The sequence below is a fragment of the Narcine bancroftii genome, chromosome 4 (assembly GCF_036971445.1).
Source record: "Narcine bancroftii isolate sNarBan1 chromosome 4, sNarBan1.hap1, whole genome shotgun sequence".
Classification (NCBI taxonomy): Eukaryota; Metazoa; Chordata; class Chondrichthyes; order Torpediniformes; family Narcinidae; genus Narcine; species Narcine bancroftii.
The window spans coordinates 28,893,733-28,919,088 of record NC_091472.1 but is presented as its reverse complement, the minus strand read 5'-3'; the positions used below and the strand labels follow the sequence as shown (position 1 = coordinate 28,919,088).

At 42.0% G+C, this 25,356-nt stretch overlaps 1 long non-coding RNA gene across 1 annotated transcript; it reads left to right on the top strand.

The window, feature by feature from the left end:
* Nucleotides 1–3,097: 3,097 nt before the first annotated feature.
* LOC138759797 (uncharacterized) lies at nt 3,098–25,012 on the top strand. Its single transcript, XR_011355091.1, has 5 exons — nt 3,098–3,215; nt 5,439–5,663; nt 13,686–13,741; nt 15,844–15,898; nt 24,546–25,012. It is a non-coding gene; the product is annotated as an uncharacterized lncRNA (long non-coding RNA).
* The last annotated feature ends 344 nt before the right edge of the window (nt 25,013–25,356 follow it).

Below are 25,356 nucleotides of genomic sequence, written 5' to 3'. Positions count from 1 at the left end.
AAATTCTAATTCTAATTCTGAAATTACAGAGATCAGCAGTTCAGTGGCAGGCCTCGATGACTTAAAATGGAGAGCCCATTCCTCCGAGTTGTGCTGGACCTATAAATGGGCTCTGTCATTCAACTCTGTTCAAAGTCCAATGGCAGAGCAGAGGATCTGCCATCTTCCTAATCTCCACATGTCCTGTACAGCCTGTATCCCTCAGGTTGGTGTAAACCACAAAAATCTATTGACATCATGGTTTAAGTAAAAGTGCAATGCTGGAGAAGCTCAGCTGGTCAAACACTTTATGCAGCCAAGATAGAGATACATAAGCAATGTTTTGGGCTTGAGACCTTCATCAAGGTTTACTATATGCCTTTTATACCTTGATGAAGCACTTAAGCCCAAAACATTGGTTATGTATCTCTATCTTGGCAATATAATGTAAACTGTTTGACCAGCTGAGTTTCTCCAGCATTCCGTTTTCCCTCAGGTTGGTACTGAGTTGCTTTGGGATATTGAAGCCCAGCTTTTGAATTGCCAGCACAGGAAGTACAAGTTGTCTCTATCTGTACAGGCTTCCAAATCACGGCCAGTCTGTCCCTTGGATTAACAGTAACATGGCTCCTGTGTTCACCTTGCCCAGAGCCAGTTAATTCTTCTTGCACTACCTTAAAATTAAAAAGAAGAACAATTTTATTTCAGCGCACTGAATTCTTTCATTGGATGCTGATTTATATATCACCTTTTGTATGAAATGTTCCTTTTTGATTTTACTTCTGCATGACTAACTCAAATTTTAAAGTCATGCCCACCAGAACTCATTCTGGAACATGCTGAGCTATTTCCATTGTTATTGTCAGGTTGACAGATTCTCCATCCCAAGGGACTGACTAAGATTACTTTCAGAGCTACTCCTTGCATTTTAATTTTCACCTTTGTAGTGGTATAGTGTTTCCAGACACCTGAATTAATGACCTGGATCCAGAAGTTCAAATCCAACCATGGCAACAGTGGAATTTAAACTTGAATATGTGTATTAGCACTGAGGTGAGGTGCCTGCCTGTTTCTGCTTATATCTGATAAAAGGCCCAGGCCCGTAACATTGGTTAACCTTTACTTCGTACGGATGCTGCGCAATCTGCTGAGTTTTTCCATCCCATTTGTGTGCTGTATTAGTATCCATAGTCGGGAAAGAGCCAGGTTGTCAGGGGTAATTATTCCTGTCCACTTATATAGGTTCACGATGGACAGTCGATGATTGGTGCAGGCTTGGTAACCACTTAAAATGGTCCAAGTACAACAACCTGAGTCTCAAAGTGGACAAGACAAAGGAGGTAACTGTACAATTCAGGAGGACAAAGGTCGATCATTCTCCACTATACATCGACAGTTCCATCATGGAAAGAGTGGAAAACACATAATTCCTTGTCGTGCATATAGGGATGACTTATCCTGGACACACAACACCTTCCCATTAATCAGAAGGTGTAGCAACGCCTACATTTCCTAAGGAGGCTGAAGAGGGCAAGGCTTCCAGCTCTCATCTTGACAAACTTTTGCAGGAGCAAAATTGAGAGTGTCCTCTCTGGCTGCATCATTGCTTGGTGTGGTAGCTGCAAAGAACATTAACAATAGAACATTAAAACAGCCGAGAGGATCACTGGGGTCTCCCTTTCTTTAACTGATGACGTTTACTGGGAGCGCTGTCTAAATAGGGCTCAAGAAATTATAGAAGACCATTTTAGACAATAGACAATAGGAGCTGGAGTAGGCCATTTGGCCCGTCGGGCCAGCACCGCCATTTTAGATCATGGCTGATCATTACCATCAGTACCCCTTTCCAGCATATAGTATCCAACTCACTACCATCAAGAAGAAGGTACAGGACTGCAAGGCTAAAACTGACGAACAGAATCCTGTAACCATGAAAATCGTCCCAAATATTTATATACATATACTTTGATAATTGATGTGATCATTACGTATTGTGTATTGTGTGTTTTTGTGCACGCACCATGGTCTGGAGAGAAGGTGTTTTGTTGGGTTATACATGTACAATCACATGATGATAAAGTTGAACTTGAACTTGATAGGCCACAGGATCTGTTTCTGCACTCTACCCCTCCAAGATGTTAAACTTTTTTTTTTAATCAGCCACCCTTACTGGTACCCTTACACCCAACTCAGCAGAGACAATAAGACTGAAGTGATATACAGGAACCTGAAGTCCAGTACCTTTAGGTTCAAGAACATTATTTTTCTATATAGCTTATGAACCTCCCTTTACTACCCTAACCATAATACTGCAAGGTCATCAAAGATCTGCCTGCACGACTGACACAGCACTTTTTGCACTACTGGGCAACTGTGAATTCTTTTTCTCTTTCTTATATTTATTTTCTTTTTTTCCTGCTTCTTCGGTGTTAATAATACTACATTCATGATGCTCCATTTTATCTGCGAAGCTGCTGCAAGATTTATGTAAATGACTATAAACTCTCCATTCATTCATTTATGGACCACGACCCTCATTGGATTTGACTTCTATGTGACTTGAGATCTATAAAAAGGCTGATGACTTTTAATTGACTTTTGCTGAAGTTTACCAGCACACAATTCAGTTTACAGGTATTTATGTAGGTACAGTCAATTCTGGCCTTGCCAATGAATGGATAAATGGTTAATCATTTCAAGTCTTCAGTTTGCCATTTCTTATAAAGACACTCACGTTGTACCAAACAATTCTTAATCATAATAAGAAGCCAAAAGATATCAAGAAGGTAACTGAAAAATAAAACAGATGGAATTTATTCAGTTAAAAACTTATCTTTGTCACAGGCAGAACTTATTATTGAAATCATCTGGAGAGGAAATGTTACTAAATTTAATACTGATTGTTGTCTCATCGCTGTCTGTTGCCACCTGATTGTTTTCATTCATGGAAAGAATTTCGTAATGGAATAACAAAAATAATTGTCTCCATGGACAACTTGCCTGATACAGTGAGCTCACAAAGTACTTTATTTAGGCCAATGGTTTACAAAGATTCAGATGTGCAGAGAAGTTATTAGCTGTGAGGATTCTGAGCTACTCAGAACTGAAAGATTCAGAAATTGGAACTATACCAAGAACTGGAATATTAATATTAAAATTCAAACTCACAAAGATGCAAGCAAAGTTAACAGCGACAATGTTCATCAACATGCTCCTCAATTAAAAATAAGGCAAAGGTTGAAGGCTTGTTTCAAAGATTCGCTCAGACTATTAATGGCTCCAAGGCAACAAAAATATACAACACTGGAACATCAGCTGTTGTTAACTCCAAATTGGGGAGAAAGGGAAGGTGGGGAGGGGTAGGAATCGGGGATGGTAAAAAAGACAGAGCCAATCTCAGCTAAATCAAAAAGGAACATAACCACCAATCTTTGATTCTAACAGAGAACAGAACTTTGTAACATAAAGATTTCAGGAAAATAGCATGAGTGTATTTGGGTGGTGCGGGCTCCTGGTATCATTCTCTAAAAAGATTTAACAGATTCCCTTGATTGTAAAGATTTCTTGATGAACATATCTCCAAGTTTGCAGATGACATGAAGCTGAGTGGCAGGGTTAGCTGTGTAGAGGATGCAGGGTGACTTGGACAAGTTAGGTGTGTGGGCCAATGCATGGCAGATGCAAAATAATGTGGATAAATGTGAGGTTATCCACTTTGGAAGCAAGAAGATTATTACTGCAATGGTGTCCGATTAGGAAAAGGAAAGATGCAACGAGACCAGGTGTCGCTGTGCACCAGTCATTGAAAGTGGGCTTGAAGGTACAGCAGGAAGTGAGGAAAGCAAATGATATGTTGGCATTCATAGCAAGAAGATTCGAGTACAGGAGCAGAGAGGTTCTACTGCAGCTGTACAGGGCCTTGATGAGACCACACCTGGAGTATTGTGTACAGTTTTGGTCTCATTATCTGAGGAAAGACATCCTTGCCATAGAGGGAGTGCAAAGATTGATACCAGGGATGGCAGGACTTACATATGGAAAGGCTGGATCAACTAGGCTTATACTTACTGGAATTTAGAAGATTAAGGGGGGATCTTATAGAAATGTATAAAATTATTAAGGTATTAGACAGGCTAGATGCAGGAAGATTGTTCCTGATGTTGGGGAAAACGAGAACCAGTGATCACAGTTTAAGGACTGAGATGAAAAAAATAAATTCTCTCAGAGAGTGGTAAATCTGTGGAATTATTTGCCACAGGAAGTGGTTGAAGCCAGTTCCTTATGTATATTTAAGAGGGAGTGAGATTTGCCCTTGTGGCTAATGGGACTGGGCGTATGTGGAGAAGGCAGGTACTGGGTACTGAGTAGATGATCAGTCATGATCAAAATGAATGGTGGTGTAGGCTTGAAAGATCAAATGGCCTACTCCTGCACCTATTTTCTATGTTTCTGCATTCACTCATCAGCTTTATCTCCACTCAGAGGCAGAGCCCCAAATCTAGGGTGAGCCATCAAGGGAGAACTGAGGGAGTCTGTAATTTTGGAGATAGCATTATGGGCTTTTGTACAAAAAGTTCAAGGTTGACCCTCTCTGCAATTTTGGGAGAAAGTACAATATCCCATGGTCCATTTTGTGGGATTCTGGTGATGTTGTGACATATGTTTACTGAGCAACTCACTGCTTCTTCCAGGCATGTATTTTTCCAGGCAAGCAAACTCACCAATTAAACTAATTATTTAAAGCCATCATCCAAAGCCATTTCCTAAGATGAATCTTGCAAAAGCCCTAATGGCTTTGACAATCGAGCCAAAACTGCCAAGTTAGTGGTCTCCTTCATAAGTAATTTCCCGGACAAAAGACAGCTGATTAAGCTTTACAACTGTCAGCTGCACAATGACTTGTCAATGGCCATAAGGCGCACATGTCAATGCTAAGGCGCCAACGGAGTTCTGTTCTGTTTCTACCACAACCTAGAAGCTTCCTTTCCCTTTGTGAATGTTAAGAGTTTGATATTATTGCTAGACTGGTAATTTACATGTGATAATTAAAGTCTAAATCTCAGGATGTTAAAGTATTTTAGAACCGGACCTCCAAGACATGAACTCATTTGTATGTAAGAAATGAAATCTCTTCGAATTAACTTGTACATGTGAATAACTGTTTGACGTCAATCATTTTCATTTCTTCAGAAAGGACACAATAACATATGTTAAACCAGGACTTGTAACAATGAATCTCAAACGAATTCATAGAGATAAGCTTATCAATTTGTTACAGACATGCTGCCAGAAAATCCCTTAAATTTGGCAGTTACCCTGTGTTCTTTGAATGAGATTTGATATTGATAAGGGTGATATTGTCTACCTGACACCAATATCCCTCATTCCCTCTAGTGTGATTTAATAATTGTGTTTTTTTATGCTCTAAGGTTCTGCATGTATTTTTCCTTTGGTGACAGTGCAGACTATCACGGCGGAGTTGGCAGTTTCTCGCTGAGAGGATCTCTTTGTATGAAGTAAGAGGCTACAAGGAAGCAGGGCTTCGGAAGGAGTAGAAAAAGTACACCTTCAGGACCCTTGAGCCCTATCTCCTTCACCGACTCCCAGGAGCATTGTGGTTCCTTACACGTGACCGATCTGGTTCCCTGCTGAGTTCCACTAAAGAACCAGAGAGTGACAACAAGGTAAGAACAGTAAGAATAGAATTGTATAAGGGTAGAACCATGCTTCTTGTTGCATAGCTTATAAATGCCTGCAGAAAAATTTTGTGAGAGCCGTTTTGGAAACAGTTCGATTCAGAAAAAACAATGACTGTTAGTCAGGGAAATTGCATACTTTAACTCAGGGGCTGGTGATAAAAACTGTTTTGGAAATGGTTGATTTGGAAAATGGCTACATTTGGCAGTCAGGGAAATTTTACTCTGTTAAACCAATACTGATACAGAGAGAGAAAAAAACATCCGAGAATCAGGCCAGGAAAATCGGATAAGTTAGGGGTAGCCCCGGTACTGCAAATGTGTTATTTTCACCCAAACCGTGGTAAACAATACCATCTCCTGTCAGCAGTTTTAAGTAAAGGACTGGGAGATGAAGCATGGCCAGCAGGAGGAACGTGGAATACAAGCACTTTAGCTGAGGCAGAACAATTAATGTGCAGCTAAGAAATGGAAAAAAATATATATTAGGGAATGGATAAAGGAAGCACACAAGAAGTGGGATGAAGAAAAAAAATTAGAGCTGGAGAGATAATGCAAGCCACAGGTGGAAAGGGACATGCAGTCAGAATGGAGAACACAAATCCTGGCAGATTTAGAAAGGCGCGACAAACAGCAGGAGATAAAAGACAGGGAGATATAACAAAAGCATCAGATGATTAGTAAATTAAAGCAGCATAAGGATAGTACACCTGAGGACCCGTTGTCAGGTGTCACGGACCTATTTATATGCATGATATGATCAAAAGGTATTATTGGATTCTTAGTGTGTTCCCCTTCCACCCTATGCATCATCCCCACCCCATCCAGTACAGAGACCTGCACCCCCCCCTACTTTCCAACAGCCCCACTCCTCTAAGACATAGAAGAGAAACAAAGAGAAAAAGAGAGAGAGAGAAGGAATGGTACAGGGCGACAGCCGAAACAGTGAGAATGCACCCAAAGTGAGGAAATAAAAAAGCTAACAGACTATTCCCAAACAGAATTGTCCTAAACCCAAGGGCAGGATGTGCAAACCAGCTCCGACAATCCCTGGAAGCCTCAAGAGATGATGATTATATCCCAAAACACTTCTAACAGGAGATAAAGACCCTGTCAGTTTTGTAAAATATATACACTTAACCATGGCAATGTATGCAGCGTGATCACACCAGTCCGTACTCGTAATGCAGAACAAGTATAAGTAAATTTTACACTTGAAGGACTCACTGAGTGCCTAAAATGCCCAATTGATATAGGTAAAGAGTTTGAGTGCCATCCAATCCCTAAGGAAACGGCACAGGAACTTTGGGAAAGATTCACAACAGCATATCGTACATATGCAGGTGACCAAAGCTATAATGATGGGTGAATATCGGCACAATTTATCATTGTATTAATGCAGTTAACCTGATAAAACAGCCTCCTTAGTAAAGACAAATTTGGACTGGGAGACAAATTTGTTTTTGTCTGATACTACTCTGAATGCCATGGAGAGACGACTGACTCTCACCTGCCTGGAACAAATTGCGGGGTTCGAGCACCCACAAACCCCAAAGCAAATGCGTGCCTTTTTAGGGTTAGTAAACTTCTGTAGACAATGTATACCCGACATTGCGCTCCATACAAAGCACCTATCTCCCCAGCCTCAGCCAAAGCCCCGTACCATTTGACTTTAACAGCGGAAAAAGAGGTTTCCCTTTTAGGCTCTGAAGGCAGCCCTGGCTTCAGCACTGGCTGTAGGAAGCCCATTATGTGATCGCACATTTCAACTATGCATCACTTTAAAGGAGGAATATGCCAGGCAGTCCTCACTCAGTATCATGGGGACGTCCGGAAACCAGTGTTATACTTTTAAGTAAAACTACACCTGGTAGTTCAGGGACTCCCTCATGTACTCAGATACTCCCAGCCTTGCATGCCATTGTGACTGCAGCTGCCAACACCACACTTCATCAGCCAGTTCAAGTCTACACTGTTGCTACACTGCTGACGTCCGAACAGACATGCTGCCTTACCCAGGCAAGGTTGAACCATTATGAAATTTCATTTCTGTCAAAACCTTCTTGACTTTTCATCACTGAACTACAATCAACCCATGTGGTTTCCTCACCCATCCCGGAACAGAACAAGACAACCCAGACCATGACGGTCTCCAAATGAATAAATTGCTTACTGTGGTGTGCTGAGGTAGTAGGAAGCAAGCACAAAACTCGAACGACTGAACAACAGGCTTTATTCCAGTAAAAGTCTGAACGCCAGTTCACGCCTTAGTGGCTCCCTGTGTGACTGGCTCAGGAGGGGCCAGCTCAGGTCTACATTCGGGTCAGCTGATTGACAGCTGGCCAGGTGGAGTCAGCCCCTCAGATGATCTTCCTGCAGGTACAGAGATTGCCCCCTGGTGGTCGTATCACCACACTTATATAAGCAAGAAAAGATTTAAAAGATACTACTCTACCAAGAGTTGAAACCTGGTTTGTTGACAGACCTGACTATGTGAATGAACTTGGCCAAAAGAAGTCGGCCTATGTCATCACTAAAGGAACCTTCAAGGTCACTGAAGCAGCAGCTTTCCAAGCACCCAGTTCTGCCCAACAAACGGAGTTTTTTGTCTTAACCTATGCCTGCATTCTCAGATGGGGGGCGATCTCTGAACATTTACATGGATTCCCGATATGCTTTTGGGGTGGCGCACAACTTTATGTCTTTATGGCAGCATTGGTGGGGAAGGGGGGCACCTTACATCCTCAGGGACCCCGATGAAGAATTCCCTTTTTGTTCAAAATCTCATACAGGCCATTTCCCTTCCCACTTCTCTGACTGCAATTAAATGTGATGCCCACATTAATGGTAGCAATCCTGTCAACTTTGGCAATGACTTTGCAGAGGAAGTCACAAAGGATGCTGCAAGAGGATGGTGAACCTGATCTACATGCTGTGAGTGAGAAAATGATTGATCACATCCAAAAACTGACCCATATATATATATTATATATATTGGTAGCTTTAAATTCACAGGTTGTGGCCACACTGAAAGTGGCCCCCAAAGACCAGGGCGATAACCAGGGGACTATGTGCTCACTCAGAACTGGGACTGTAAGAAGCTGGGCCTAAGGTGGAAATGACCGTTCCAAGTTCTAGTCACCACCCCTATAGCAGTGAAGGTCGAGGGACACCCAAGTGGATTCACTACATGGATTGCAAACAAATTGGCACAACTATCTCAAAGAAAGACTGATTGGACTAAACCATATATTTTCTGATATTAATATCTATTCCCTTGGGATGCCTCCACCATCTTGTGGCAGGGCCTGTAATTGTTAACCAGCTCCCTAAACCATACAAGGACCCCCAGAACTCGACCCCCCCCCTCAGAATGACAACCCTGAAGCTACCACCCAGCCACTCCAGGGAAGGAAGATGAGAACACTTTTCTCTCTTTGTGTTTTTAAGATAGTTAACAGTGATCAGTGTTGGGTATGTGCCAAAGTCCCATTGCATGGTAGTAGCATGAACCCCATTTCAGTAATTCCCCTTAATAACAATGAGTTACTCTCCGCACGGGCATGATCTAATTACACTCGGAAGAGTGAGGCACCTAACTGCCATAAAAGCTGTCAGTGCTTTGAGGGATGGCATCTAAGATCTTTTATAGATTATATCCCTTATGAATCCAAATGTGCCAACTGGCCTAACATGCGGGTGTCTAGAGTACCTAGTTGCAGTGAACTGGAATTCACTGACTGTGTTGTTCTGATGGCTGACTCCACCCTCACCTACCCCAATGTAAACCCTGGTTTTCCCACCTTACCTCAGATTCACATCGGCCGGCCATTGGTTGTAAGTTATTAAAAGCTTGTTGATTCTCCTCACAAGTCCCTGAGTGCAATCAGTTGCGCTGCATTAGTGACAGGAAATTAAATATTGTTTGCTTCTGTAACTTTCAGGAAAGGGAGGATACCACCTTTTGGGGGCAACAGCAGCTGCACGACTAGCAGCACAGCAATTGAAGTGTTACCCAACCCAGTGAACAGCTTACACTTGGCTCTGAAGAGATGACCAACCTGACCATAAGTAATGGACTGGCTGTTGCTACCTGGCTTACATAGTTCCCCATTTAAGGATCCTACCCCAATCATGAGACCATCCGCATTTGAACCAGGCAGCGATGGGCTATCTCTGAGGGCGAAAGATTCTGGATAATTGTCTTCCCCTCCTATGGGACAGCCAAGAATTCAAGAGAGCTCATTAATTTAGCAGTTGCCCTTGAGTAAGTGGCAAACCACATTATCCTTTCCCTAACGCATACCCAGAGCCAGGTAGCAGCTATCACCACCGAACTGATTGCCATAAGACACACGGTTCTACAGAATCGAATGGCTCTGGACTTGATCCTCGCTGAAAGAGGAGGAACCTATGCACTCCCTGGGAAAGAGTGCTATACCTACATCCCCGATGAATCTTCCAATATTTCCAATATTACTCTCCCAATACATCAATGAGGAAGTAAACAAAATTGAAAAGACTGGTGTGAGCATATGCAATGTTTGAAGCAAGGGAAGTTCTGGCTGGTGGCCCTTTTACAGGTTGGGAGACTAAAGGGGAGCGATATTATATTATGGTAGTGTTGTTCTATTCATTTTAGTTATTGTTATACTTAAAATCTACGTGTCCCTTGATGAAATGTGTGGAACTTAAATGGCTTGAATGACATAAATAATGGTTATCATCAAATGAGAAAAAAGGGGAATGTAAACGATTCTATTTTTGCGCTATCCAGAAAAAGGCACAACTGATTTTGTCTTTATTGCCTTAAAACTGGTGGTAGAAAGAAGCCACTTGTGTATGTTTACTGAGAAACTCCCTGCTTCTTTCAGGCAAACTAAATCACTAATTAAATTAATCATTCAAAGCAATCATCCAAAATCATTTCCTAAGATGACGTTTACAAAGGCACTTATAGCTTTAACAATCGAGCCGAAATTGTCAAGATAGTGGTCTCCCTTCATAAATAGTTTACCGGGCAAAATACAGCTGATTAAGCCTTACAGCTGTCAGCCGCACCATGACTCGTCAATGGCCATAAGGCGCACATGTCAATGCTCAGGTGCCAACGGAGTTCTGTTCTGTTTCTACCACAACCGAGAAGCTTCCTTTCCCTTTGTGAATGTTAAGAGTTTGATTTTACTGCTAGACTGGTGACTTACATGCGATAATTAAAGTCTAAATCTCAGGATGTTAAAGTATATTAGAACTGGACTTCCTAGACATTAACTCATTTTTATGTAAGAAATTGAACTTTTCAAATTAATTTGAACATGTGAATAACCGTTTGACGTCAATCATTTCCATTTCTTAGGATAGGACTCAATGACCTGCTAAACCAGGACTTGTAACAATGAACCTCAAACGAATTTAGAGAGATATGCTTATCAGTTTGCCAGAAAATGCCTTAAATATGGTATTGGTTCCCAGTGTTCTTTGATTCAATGTTGGCAAAGTTGACATTTTCTATCTGACATCAATATTCCTCATTCTCGGAGGAGTCACGTGATGGAGTAGTGGCCGGACAGTGAACTCCAGCCCTCTCCAGAAAAGTCGGGAAAAACAAAGGAAAACACAAAGGCACAGAAATAAAAGTTACAGAAAATTGAGTATAAAGGTGGAAAGAAGATGGCGACAAAAAAAGAAAAATCAAAATCAATGGTAAGAAGAGAGGAAGAGAAGACAACGGAGGAAGAAGGATAAGGCCTTACCTGTCCGAAGAGGCCTGCTGCGGAGAGAGAAACCCGCTCCCTCAGGTCGGTAAATAATGGACTACAAAAATGGCTCGCTGAGCCGAGTAAAAGTGTGCAATCGCGCATGAAAAAAAACACACCGACGGGAGGGGGGACCAGCTGGGGAGTCGATCTCCACAGCCGGCAACGACAGCTGCAGAACACCTGCAGCAAGAAGAGACCACAGAAGACAATAGAAACAAGAAAGAAGAGAAGGAAAGGGCAACAAAGAAACAACAGATGGCCAACCCAGAGGAAGAAGAAGAGGAAGAGGAAGAGTACAGTGAAATAGAAAAAGAAAAGAAAGGCAAGATAAAGGAGGTACTTTCTCTTATTAAGGGATACATGGAGTCATTTAAAGAATGGCAAACACAAGAATTTAATGATTTAAGAAAAAGAATAAACAACACAGAAGAGAAAATGAATAAAATAGATATGACCTTAACAGAAATGGGAAAGAAAATGGACAAGATGGAAGAGCGGGCAGTAGCAGCAGAAATGGAGGTAGAAGATTTAAAAAAGAAATTGGAGGAATCTAATAAAAAAACTAAAGAGACACAAGAACTACTAGCTCAAAAAATAGATACAATGGAAAATTATAACAGAAGAAATAACATAAAGATAGTGGGCCTTAAGGAAGATGAAGAAGGCAAGAATATGAGGGAGTTTATAAAAGAGTGGATCCCTAAGACCCTAGGATGTCCAGAACTACAGCAAGAAATGGAAATAGAAAGGGCACATAGAGTATTGGCCTCTAAACCACAACCACAACAAAAACCAAGATCTATTGTAGTAAAATTCCTAAGATATACTACAAGAGAAAAGGTACTGGAGAAGACAATGGAAAAAGTAAGAGAGGGCAACAAACCACTGGAGTATAAAGGGCAAAAAATCTTCATTTATCCAGATATAAGTTTTGAACTCCTAAAGAAGAGAAAAGAGTTCAATACAGCAAAGGCGATTTTATGGAAGAAAGGGTATAAATTTATACTAAAGCATCCAGCGGTATTGAAAATATTTATTCCAGGACAACAAAACAGACTATTCTCGGATCCAGAAGAAGCACGAAAATTTGCAGAACAATTACAAAAATAGACTGAGGGATGAAGACGGGTAATGAGAGTAAAAATGATCACGATTGATATGTATGTGGGTAAAGACAAAAATAGACTGAGGGATGAAGACGGGTAATGAGAGTAAAAATGATCACGATTGATATGTATGCGGGTAAAGAGGTATAAGAGTGAATAGAGACAATGTGCATACGTGAATGTATCTGTACTTAGAGGAAAACATAGATAGTATAGACAAGAATTAATAAGGGAAGGTCATGGAATAGAGAGAATAAGGAGGGAATTAAAAGAGTGACCTTTGTGACATATGAAAAGTGAAATCTTTTCTGGGGGGGCTGGGTGGGGGGAAATAGCGGTCACTGCAAAATCAGTTGACGCTTGCGAGTGGATTCGCAAATCCAAATGGAGAGGGGAGATGTGGTTGTCCGACAAGGGATAAAGGACAACTCAGGAGGGGAAGGGGAGATTGGGGATAAAGAAGATAGAAATAGGAGAATAAGGAAAATGTTGGATGTTGTAGGAATGTTGTCTTATAAAGAGTTGAAAATAAGAAAACAGAAATGGAAAAGGAGGAAAGGTAATGATGGAAAAACGGAAAGAGAAGATAAACAAAATATAAAATGGCTACGCTGAACTATATGACTTTAAATATTAATGGAATACATAACCAAATTAAAAGGAAGAAACTACTAAATTTAAATGAATAAATGTATTCCATTAGAAAAAATAACATATAGGTTAAGAAATAATAATGAAATATTCGAACAAGTATGGGAGCCTTACATTAAATACAATAGCGAAAACCTACCGGGGACAAACATTTCCTAAGTTGATGGAAGGAGAAGGAAAGAAAAGAATGGACTCAATAGAATTTCTGGTGTATTTTTGTTGAATGACATCATTGTCTGACTGGCTTAATGCAACCTAGATTGTATACCTAAAATGGATGAGGGGGGGGTGGGGGGTGGCTTGGGAGGAGGGAGGGGGGGGGAGAAAAAGTCACTGTATATGTGTGAAAAAGAAAAAGTGTATATCATGGCTAATGTGATTTATGGTGTGAAAAATAAAAAATAAAAAAAAATATTCCTCATTCTCGCAAATGTGATAATAAATGTGTTTTGAAGGCACTATGATTCTAAGCAAATTTTTCTGTTTTTTTTCAGCACAGAGTATCACAAAACATGCATTCTCACATTGACCCAATGAGGCAAACTTGAGAGTAAGTTATGGATGAAATTTGAACCCTGGTTTACATTCAAAACCAATAAGGAAAATTTTCTTCCGATTTCCAAATTGTGATAATTCTCAGACTAATCTGACAAAAAGGAATTTTATAGACTGCAAGTCACATATTGTATGATATTTTTTACAAAATGATATGCCAGTTAAGAGTATAACCATGCAAGATTAATGAATACAAGCCAACAGCATAACTGTAAGATTAATGAATATAAGCCTGAAAAATTCAATCAGGTTGCCCAATTTCTTTCAGAGCTACATGATTGAAAATGTTATTTACCTGGGGATGTGAAACATGTTGAGATAGTTTTGTGTCACAACAGAAGATCAAACAGGCACATTCTAGCATGAATCCCACTTGCATGTCTGATGTACACTGAGTGCCATCATTCTCCTTTGCAGCATTGTGGGTAAATGAGACCATGGTGTTTTCAGCAAAACCGTTGACTGCCACGACTAGAACAATTAGTTTTAATAGCATAATACAAGATTGGGACACTCTAAATTCCATAAGACTTGTAGAGCGCGTCAAAAGAACCAAAGACTTATTGATCCAAACCAAGGTTTTTATTAACTAGAAGACTGGAGTGTATCACATGTCGGTCGACCAGTCCAGAATGACCTGGTCTGGCTAGGAGCAACCCTTTAAAACCTGCTAGTAGGTGTGGCTTCACTCTCAGCCAATCACAGTCACCTTGCACTACAATCTGTGATAGAATCTGTATTATGACAAAGCTATAAGGCATAGGAGAGGAAATGGGCTATTCAGCCCATCGAGTCTGCCCTGCCATTTAATCATGAGCTGATCTATTTTCCAAATCAGCCCCACTGCCCAGCCTTCTCCCCATAACCTTTGGTACCCTTGCTCATCAAGAACCTATCTCTCTCTACCTTAAATACACCCAATTACTTGGCCTTCACAACCCCAATTGCAACAAACTCCACAGATTTACCACCCTCTGGATGAAGAAATTCCCTTGCATCTCTGTTCTAAGCAGATGCTCTTCAGTCCTGTTCAATTCAAGTTACATCAAACTTTTCCACCGTTCGGCATTGCAATTCTGGCCCATGATACTGATCTAACCCCTGGATCTTCTATGCCCACAAGCTCTGTCTTTCTGATTGTTCGACTCCTTGGCCATCTAAACATTTTGCATTTAAGAAAGAGTTGGATAAGTATATGGATGGGAGGGGGATGGAGGGATATGGGCAGAGTGCTGGTAAGTGGGATTAGAGGAGGGTACTTGGATCAGTACGGACTAAAAGGGCCAAATTGGCCTGTTTCCATGCTGTAATTGTTATATGGTTATATGGTTATATACCCTGATTATTCTGTTGACCAATCCTTAAATCATCCTTCAATCATCTGGTCCTGAACCTCTCATTCTCCCAAAAGCACTGGCCAGAAATATTTGGCATTCCTGATCTCAGTTTGGTCTGATTCCCTGCTCATCCTTGGTCTTTGATTCTGTGATCCTCCTGATCACCCCAAACAATTCTGCCTCCAACACTCCACTTGTTGTTAGTCCCAATTCCATAATAACCTCACACCTTGACTGTCCATTGTCATGTGCAGTAAACTGGAATTCACTGTCAGTGTGTCCTTCAGAAGGCTGGCTCCTCCCTTGGCTCCACCGTCACCTACCCTGGTTTTCTCACCTTACCTCAGATTCACCTGAGGACTATTGTATCTACCACCCAGTGATTATAAGCTATTAAAAATGGGTTTGGGCTCCTCATATGTCTCTGAGTGCAATCAGACTCTCCCACCCACCCGATATACTGGCTCCCCATTCAGGTCTACCCTTAAGCCCCCTATTGTCCTTGGGCCTTTCATCATCCCTGGCACTTACCCTCTGTTTGTTACTGACTCACAGTCTCCCATGGACCACCTTTTTGCACATCTAATCCACAGCAGTGCAGCTTTACGATGGCCCCTTATCTTAATTTTCTGATTCCCGTACTCCTCTGGATCTGGCTTCTGACCTTAACGTGACAAGGTTGCAAAGAATAAAGTCTGCTTGACAATCCAGGAACAGATGTTTCTCAGGAACATGGCTGAAATTCTAACATGTGCTCCAGGTGACCCACTACCAACATGAAGGAGGTACAGAGGCATCAAAATCAGGGCTGCCAGGTAGGAAATAGCCTCTTCCCACAGGCTGTGCGATTGATGAACATTATCATGTAACCAAGTAAATCTTCCCAAAATATTTATATATATTTATATTAAATTATATCTTTATGTATATATGTGATTATTATTTGCTGTGCATTGTGTATTATGTGTGGACTGTGGTCTGGAGAAATAGCATTTTGTCTGGTTCTATATATATAGTCAAATGATAATAAACTGAACCAAAACTTGAGGTGGATTAGATGCCTTGTTGGAAGCAATTTTGCACAAAAGTACAGTTTTGTTCTCAAAATTCTGCATTGCTTTGGGTTGAGAAATGAAAGCAGCAATGATTGCCAGGTGCTGGCATTATTTAGGACAAGATACGGGGCTAAAACTTTTAACAAGCAGCTCTGTTGAAGCTGCAAATTCAGGTATCCCTTGAAGAGCTTCAGCTTTAATTTTCATCCTCCAGGGAAATGAATCACTAGGCTGTGTGTGAAATGTTCCCTGCAATCCAGCATGTGATGGGAGCAATCTATTCTCAGACCGACTGGTGCCTCTCACTGACCTTGGGCAGGTGGACTGGGGGTCTGTTTTGAGAACAGTAGGGTTTGAGTCCTGCCAGCTTTTGCCAGAAGATTAGCTGGACTTAAGATGATGTTTGGCCTCTCATTTTTAACCAACTCAACCTAATTTTTCTTTAAAAAAGAAGCAGCATCAGTTGGGGATATTCAAAACAGTGATTAGAGCAGAGTAGCAGTGAGAATTGATTCACATCCACAAACCTTCAGGCTATCAATTTGAATAAAGGACAAATTAAACATCCCTGGATTCTGTTTCATAGCAACCACAGATTTCATTCTGTACTAACCTAGCTAAAACCAAATGCACAAGTGAGACTTGTCTGGCCTGTCACTATAAAGAAAGCTGAGTACCAAATATACTCACTATTGTACAGGAAGATCAGAGAGTGGGAAACTATAATGTGGGTCCTGAAGATGGCAACACTGTCACCTGCTTCCCCATCACCAATGACGGACTCACCAGCACCCAGCGAAAATTGGGGCCATTCAGCTCCAGACCAAACGTGGGCCAAAGAGTCAAACTCTTGAAGCGAGAGTGACTAATCTTTTTTTATTGAGAGTGACTAATCTTGAGGCAACATTTGACCATCATGGCACACTGATAAAACTAAAGTCAATGAGAATCCAGGGAAAAATACTCCACATTGAAAGTCCTGTGCCTGTGGTGTCTAAACCCAAGTTGGCAGCATCAATGATTGCCAGCAACCACAATGGGTTGCATACTCCGGGGAAGCAGAGGGTTGGCGCAGGGCACCAGAAAATGGGGGAGAACACCCTATGTTTGAGAAGGAGCAGAAGAGGATAGGACCGACAGGATGGTGATCATGGTGGCAGACCTGTGAGGGACCCTGCAGCTGAGGATCACACAGGCTGCTGGTGGGCTGTTGGCAACTCAAGTCAAGGAAGTCATGCAGGTTGAGAACTACTGGAGACTGTAGTCAAAGGATTCAAAGTGTAAAGGCAAGTTGACAAAAGACAAAAATGGCAAAAGGCAAAAGGAAATTTTGTGTAATACCACACACAAAGGAAAATGGTTGTGGTTGTGGAGGTCATTCAATCCAGATATTGCACATCATTGTGGGAGTCCTTTAGGACAGCATTCTAGTCCGAACCATCTTCTGTGTTACTTCATTATTTTTCTATCACAAGGTCAGAAGTGGGCCTGTCTGTTCACAATTACACAATTATCAATTCCATTCCTGTAACCCATACCTGCATACAGATAGATTCAGAGAGGTTCCAGGATTAGCCTGATGTGACATGTGACATTCAGTATGTGGCTTAAGCCAGTTGACAGTGCCTTCAAGAAGAGCATCTCACCACTGCAATATGGAAAACAAATTCAAAGACTCCAACAAGTGATGTGTCTGGACACAGTCTAATCACAAACAATGATCTTTATTTACATGTGGGGGGCGGGAGATCACTCTCACATGCACAGACAAAGAAACGACAAAATTCATGCATATCGAATGCAGCTAAACAATCGATACTCTACACCTGACAGGTCACTACTAATCATGGATCTCACAGATAAATGTGAGGATGAAACCAACAGGACCCGCCACCCTCCTCTCAATAGCAGGCATGACACCCCGATTAACTACAGAATGTAATTAAACTGATAATAATGAATAAGGCACAACAGTCCTTTCTAGGTATGCATCAAAATAGATCCCCAACCCTGTACTGACACCCTAAAAGTTTCATTACCATATACAAGGCACAAGTGAAAGGCATCAAGGGATTCTCTCCTTTGGCTCAGTAACACACATGAAGTTCAAACCCGTCCAGGAAAAAGCAGTCTGTTTGAGTGGCAACTCACGAATCATTCCAAACATTTATTTTCTCCACCCCCAGTGGACGGTGTCTGCACGTATTCGCCAGGTCATACCAGTAGAACCTCCAAACCTTCTTGTTCTCATTCACCAAGAAAGGTGAAGGAGGAAGGTCCAAGGGAACATTACCACTGCTAGGTTTCCTTCCACAGCATATGCTACTCTAACCTGGAAATTCATTGCTGGTCCTTCATCATCCAAGTCTTGGAAGTCACTACCCACCAGTGCAGTACTCACCAAGAAGGAGTTCAACTGCATTGAAAGCTGCTCACCAACACCTTCCCAAGGGTAAACAGAAATGTTGCTCTTGCCAGATGTGCTCCCATTCTGAAAATGGTTGCAATTTGACCCACTACCGGCTTCTGGAGTTTTCTGCTCTTATTTCAGTGTTTTAACATCTGTATTTTACATGGTGGGGCCGATTTAAAATCAGATTTTCCCTTTTTGTCCCAATTCATCTAATGTGTTGAGCTTGAGACACATCAACTAGCTATTTATGATCATGAACATGCTTCATGAAATTAGTTATTTTGTAGCTGCATAACAAGGAGCAAATTACAATTCTGTGAATACAAGATAGAAACAAAACTAGTGCAAAAAAAAGAGAAAAAGAGTCGTAATGTCCATAGGTTCATTGTCAGTTCAGAAGTCTGATGGCAGAGGGGAAGAATCTATTTTTATAATGTTGAGTGTGTGCCTTCATGCTCCTGTTCCTTTTCCTCGATGGTAGCTGTGAGAAAAAGGCATGGCCTGAATGGTCGGGGTCCTTGATGATGGAAGCTGCTTCCATGAGGCACCGCTTCATCAAGATGTTGTTAATGGAGTGAATACTAACCCCTATGATGATGTTTACAGAGCCTTTTCCTGTCTTGTGCATTGGTGCCTCCATATTAGACAGTGATACAACCATTTAGAATGCTTTCCATGGTACCTGTAGACTTATGGGATAAGGCTGGAAAGGGGTACTGATGGTAGTGATCAGCCATGATCTGTAAAATGGCAGTGCTGGCTTGACGGGCCGAAGGGCCTACTCCAGCTCCTATTGTCTATTGTCTCTATTGTCTATTGTCATTGGTGACAAACTAAATCTCCTCAAAATTCTAACAAAATATAGCCACTAATGTGCCTTCTTTGTGATTGCATCAACACGATGGCCCCAGAATAGATCTTCAGAGATGTTGACACTCAGGAATTTGAAGTTTCTTACCCTCTCCATTGCTGATTGCATAATGAGGAGTGGCTTGTGTTCTCCTGGTTTCCCCTTCCTGAAGTCCACAATTGATTCCTTAGTTTTATTGATGTTGAGGGCACGGTGGTTATGACACCACCCAGCTAGCTGATCCATCTCACGCCTGTACGCTTCCTCGTTGGCATCTATGATTCTGCCAGAAAATGTGGTGTCATTGGCAAATTTGTAGATGGCATTTGAATTGTGCCTAGCCCCACAGTTAGGGGTGTAGAGGGAGTAGAGCAGTGGGCTAAGCACGCATCCGTGCACCTGTGTTGATTGTCAGTGAGGAGGAGATGTTATTACTGATCTGCATTGACCATGGTCTTCCAATGAGGTAGTCACAGAGGGAGGTGCAGAGGCCCAGATTTTGAAATTTGCTGACCAGTACTGGTGTTGAAATCTGATGTCTAATCGATGAAAAGCAACCTGATGTATGTATTGCTGTTGTCTAGCTGATCCAGGGCTGAGTGGAGAGATTGCATCTACTGCAGAATGATTGTAGCAATAGGCAAAATGCAGTGGGTTCAGGCCTTTGTGTTAATTCTGGCCATGTCCACCTCTCATTGCAGTATTATTGAGGGCCACTGGGCAATCTCGCTGAGGCAGCTCACTCTGCTCTTATTCAGCTCCAGTAAGAATGACGCCCTTTCCAAGTGGGTGGGAAGCTCAGACTGCAGCAGTGAGAGATTGAAAATGTCGATGACCACTCCAGCTAGTTGGTTGGCACGGATTTACCAGATGCCTTGCGAGGGTTCACCCCTGATGAAAGATGTTGGCCTCTGAAACAGATATCACATTTTGCTAGCTTCCACAGGGATTCTCACTAATACAGTTGAGTTCTCCTTTTCAAAGTGAGCATAAAAGATGCTCAGCTCTTCCGGGAGTGAACCATCACTGTTACATATGATGTTCGATTTTGCCACATGGGATGTACTAGCCTGTGAGCCCCGCCATAGCGGTGTGTATCTGATTCTGTTTCTAACTTGACTTGCAATTGCTTCTTTGCTGTTCAGATAACCTTCCTGGTCTTCCTATAGAGATCTATTCTTAAACACCAGCATTGTAGCTCTCAACAGGCTGAGAATCCTTTGGCTCATCCACAGCTTTTGGTTAGGGTACTCACAGTATGTATGCATGGGCACACACTCATCCACACAGGTTCTGATGAAGTTAATGAGAACTGTGGCATATAGAGAGAGTGCAGAGAAGGTTCACGAGAATGTTGACAGGATTTCAGGGTCTGAGTTACAGGGAAAGGTTGTGCAGACTGAGGCTTTTTTCTCTGGAGCGTAGAAGATTGAGAGGGGACTTGATAGAGGTGTTTAAGATTTTAAAAGGGACAGACAGAGTAAATGTGGATAGGCCTTTTCAATTAAGAAAGGGGGAGATTCAAACTAGAGGACATGGTTTAAGATTGAAGGGGGAAAATTATAAGGGGAACGTGAGGGGAAATTTCTTTACGCAGAGGGTGGTGGGGATGTGGAATGAGCTTCCGGCAGACGTGGTCGAGGCGGGATCATTGGTTACATTTAAGGAAAGACTGGATCGTTACATGGATAGGAGGGGACTAAAGGGGTATGGACCGGGTGCTGGTCAGTGGGACTAGGAGGGTGGGGATTTGCTACGGCATGGACTAGTAGGGCCGAACTGGCCTGTTCTGTGCTGTAAGTGGTTATATGGTTATTCATTCAAATCTGAATATAAATACTTGAATTTAGTCCAGTCCACCGATTCAAAGCAGACCTTCAAGAGCTCTTCCACCTCCTTCAACCATACTTTTACTGAGTTCACCACAGGTGCTGTAGTCCTCAGTCTCTGTTTGTACGCCAGGTGATCTGACTTGCCAAAGTGTGGGCATGGGATGGCTCAGTAGGCGTTCACGATGGTGGTGTAACAATGGCCCATTATGTTGGCTCCTCTATTTGCACAGGTGATATGTTGATGGTACTTTGTCAGAGACTTCTTCAAGCTGGACTCGTTGAAGTCCCCTACAATGATTGTGAAGGCATCAGGGTGTCCTGTGTCCTGGCTGTTAATAACAGTGCTCAGTCCCTCCTGTGTCATTCTGACGTTAGCCTGGGGTGGAATATACACTGCAACCAGAATGATGGTCAGTAGATAGAATGGATGACCCTTGATCGCCAGATGTCTCAGGCGAACAGGACAGGGAAATAAGCATTACATTTGTGCACCATGATGAATTGATACCTAAATCCAATCTCAATCTGGATGCTCTGGATATCTGAGGATACATTTCCAGCAACCATTCACAAGTTCCAACTTAGGGAAATTCCATTGATCTATTCCTCCAAGTGGCACATGCAATATAAGCAGGAATAGGTTGCTTTACTGCCTTCTAATTATACCACGACTGACTTGATCATTGGTACAAGTTACTTTTCTGCCTGATCCTAATAACCTTCGATCCCACAGTGCTCTAATCTCTCTCAGATTGATCTCAGATCAGCACAATCTGCAGGAGAAACCCAGTGGTCAAGTAGCCTCAGTGGGGGAAAAAGAATGGTCGATATTTTGAGCCAAAATTCTTCAAACATCAACCCATTGAGTCCCTCCAATAGATGGCGTTTGGCTTCAGATTCTCGCATCTGCAGTTTCCTGTGCATCTTCATGCGCCAATGTCAACTGGATGTCTCACTAGGACAAACTGGTTAAGACTGCAATTAGCAAGACTAAAGTTGCCAGGGAAGTTTCGGCTCAGCACCCACAACTGTGTACAAAGTCCACGTTACACTGTAGCAAGGTGCTCTTCACTGGACTGCAGCTCCTCCACTTTCTAATTTTCCATTTGTAGACTGTCCAGCTGTTGCACCCATTGCAAGCCAAGGACTGGGATAACTGTGCTTCCAAACCAGCAAGAGCCAAGGACAGTGATGAAAGATGTTAACGTGTTTCTGAGACTGCACTGCCTCCGTTCAGACTCCACAGCTCACTTACCATAAATGGTCTGCTGTGAAGGTTCTCCAGAATACAACTTTTGCTACTGATTTTCAAACTGTTTTGAAAGTCCGTATCCATCCAGGCTTTACAGCATCAGGGAGCAGACTGAAATGTTTCTATTAAAAAGCAAGTCTCTATCATGCAAAATGGTAAAGTAATTCTAACAAAGTTTTAAAAAGAGTTCTATAGTTTTAAAGATGTTAGATTCCTCTGAATTTTAGCACTTGCCTTTCAGATTGATTGCAATTTTGAACGTTTCTATTTTTGAACAAATACACAGTGTAACCTGCTGACTTCCTCCACCACTTCGGTAGTTTTACTAAAAGCCCAGCATCTGCGGACTTTGGGGTTTCTCTCCCATATCCCCTGATGATCCTCGATTGTCAGTACCTGAAGGTGATGTGCAATCTGCCTTCAGGAGAGGACATCAAAGGAAAGCACCCAGCCCAGCTAATGGATCCACGGATATCTTCAACGTCTCACTCCAGCAGGGCATGGTACCCATCTGATTCACAAATGCCTTAGTCGTACTGGTGCCCAAGAAGAGTGTGGTAGCCTGCCTAAATGACTACCAACCAGTGGCACTTACATCCGCAGAGAGGCTGATGTTGAAACATATCAGATCCTGTCTGAGCGGTGACATGGATTCATTCCATTTCGCCTTCTGCAGCAACTGGTTTTTTAGCTCACTGGCTCTATACAAAACTCTGGAACAACTGGACGGCAAGGATGCCAACATCAGGATTTTTTTTATTGACTACAGTTCAACATTCCAGACTATCGGCCCCTTAAACTAAACAGCAAAATAGAAGACCTGGGCCTCAGCACCCCACTGTGTAATTGGATCCTAGATTAACTTACCTCCAGACTACAATCAATGTTAATTATTAAGAACATCTCCTCCACAACCTCCATCAGTACCTGAGCACACAAGAGCTGAGTACTTAATCCCCTGCTCTACTTGTTTTACACATATAACAGCATGACTTGGTAAAACAACACCATTTACAACTTTGCTGAAGATACCAGAGTAGTGACTGTACAAAAGGCGTGATACGCCAGCATTCTGGAGGGGGATTTGGCTGAATGTTAACAATGCACTCTCACTCAATGTCACCAAGACCAAAGAGCTAATTGAAGACATCAGGAAAGGAAAACCAGAGGTCTGATGATCAGTGGGGGATCAGAGGTGGAGATGGTGAGCAAATTCAAATTCCTGGGAGCCATTATTTTAGAGGACCTTTCTTGGACCCATCTTACTAATGTCATCGTGAAGAAAGCACATCAGTCCCTCTACTTCCTCAGGAAGTAGGTCATCAGAAACCACGGCGAACTTCTACAGGTGAGTAGTGGAAAGTGTGCGGATTGGCTACATCGTGGCTTGGTATAGGGGCATCAACAGCTCTGAGCAGAAAGTCCCACAAAAGGTAGTGAACACAGTAAAGTACATCACAGGTAAAATTCTCGCCAGCGTCGAGAAAATTTACATGTAAGGCTGCCATAAGAGAACAGCAGCAATCATCAAGGATCTACACCAACAAGGATATGTCTGATGTCAGGCGAGAGGGGATAGGTACAGTGAGACTCATACCACCACGAACTGTTTCCCCTCTACCATCAGAATCCTAAACAACAGATTCAACTGGAGACTCATCGCTAGGTACATTATTTATTACTAAAGATGTATTTTTTTTCTGCATTGGACAGATTCTTTGCATTCCTTCCTTTGTTTACACTTTTTGTATACTTTTAAGAAACTCTTAACCAGGCACATGGATGGAAGAAAAACAGAGGATTATGGTTTAGGGAGGGTTTAGTTTTTTTTTAAGGAATATATGGGTCAACACAACATGGAAGGCCAAAGGGCCTGCACTATGCAGTAATGTTCTATATTTCTTCTTGAGAACAGTTTAGAGTTACCAATTCTGCCTGGCCCGCAAGAAAATGAGTTTCAAACTTGCATGTGAAGTCGTTTATGTAACTTGACAATAAATTTGAGCTTTTAATTTTGAACTTCTTCCCATTCTTTATCCCCTTCCTCACTTCACTTACAGCAATGTTGCACTCTGGAGCTGTTTGGCTTTCTCACCACCTTCCTCCTCACTAAGCACCAGGTCCATGACTTTGTTACAACCTCAGCTTAAATACGCCCTAGAAGAACAAACGGTGAGAACTCAAGATGCCTGAAGACTTTTGTTATCCCACAAGTTGATGCAGATGGAAACCATTCAGTTGCTTTGAACAGCAGCTATCTCAGCCCTGAGTGTCTATTGGTCTTCGGAACAAGTAGTCGACCTACAAGCAAATTGTATGCAACAGCTGAATGTGGGGATTTTATTATCAACAGCATCTTCCAGGCAGTTAAATAAAGCAGTTGTTTGGTTGTATTCTTACTTTGGAGTGACAGGAGCAGAAATTTCACAAACAGGTGGTGGAGTCGGCAGTGCAAAAGCCAGCACTCACAAGCAAATGCTCCAAAATAATCTGGAACACTTTGCATTCAGTTAACCAATTCAGGATGTCAGACAGGCACCAAACAGAATGTACTGAATGGTGTAGAGGGAATATTTTCACGTTTTGCTGGAGATAATCCAAATGCTGATTGTGAGCTTTTGGTTTCAACAATCACCCATTAATGTGGGAAATTGTCCCTTACAATTTATCATACACCCACACCTTCAGGGCGGGGTGAGGGTTTAGCTTTGTTTTCAAAAAGCAATACAAATGATATTTATTTAATTCAGGTTATTTCTCCTCCTTCAAAATTCAACTAATTAAAGTGGGCACAGCTAATCCCTTTTTAATCGTTCTGGCATATTACCAACCAAAAAACATAAGAATTTTATCACTCAGTTTTCAGACTTT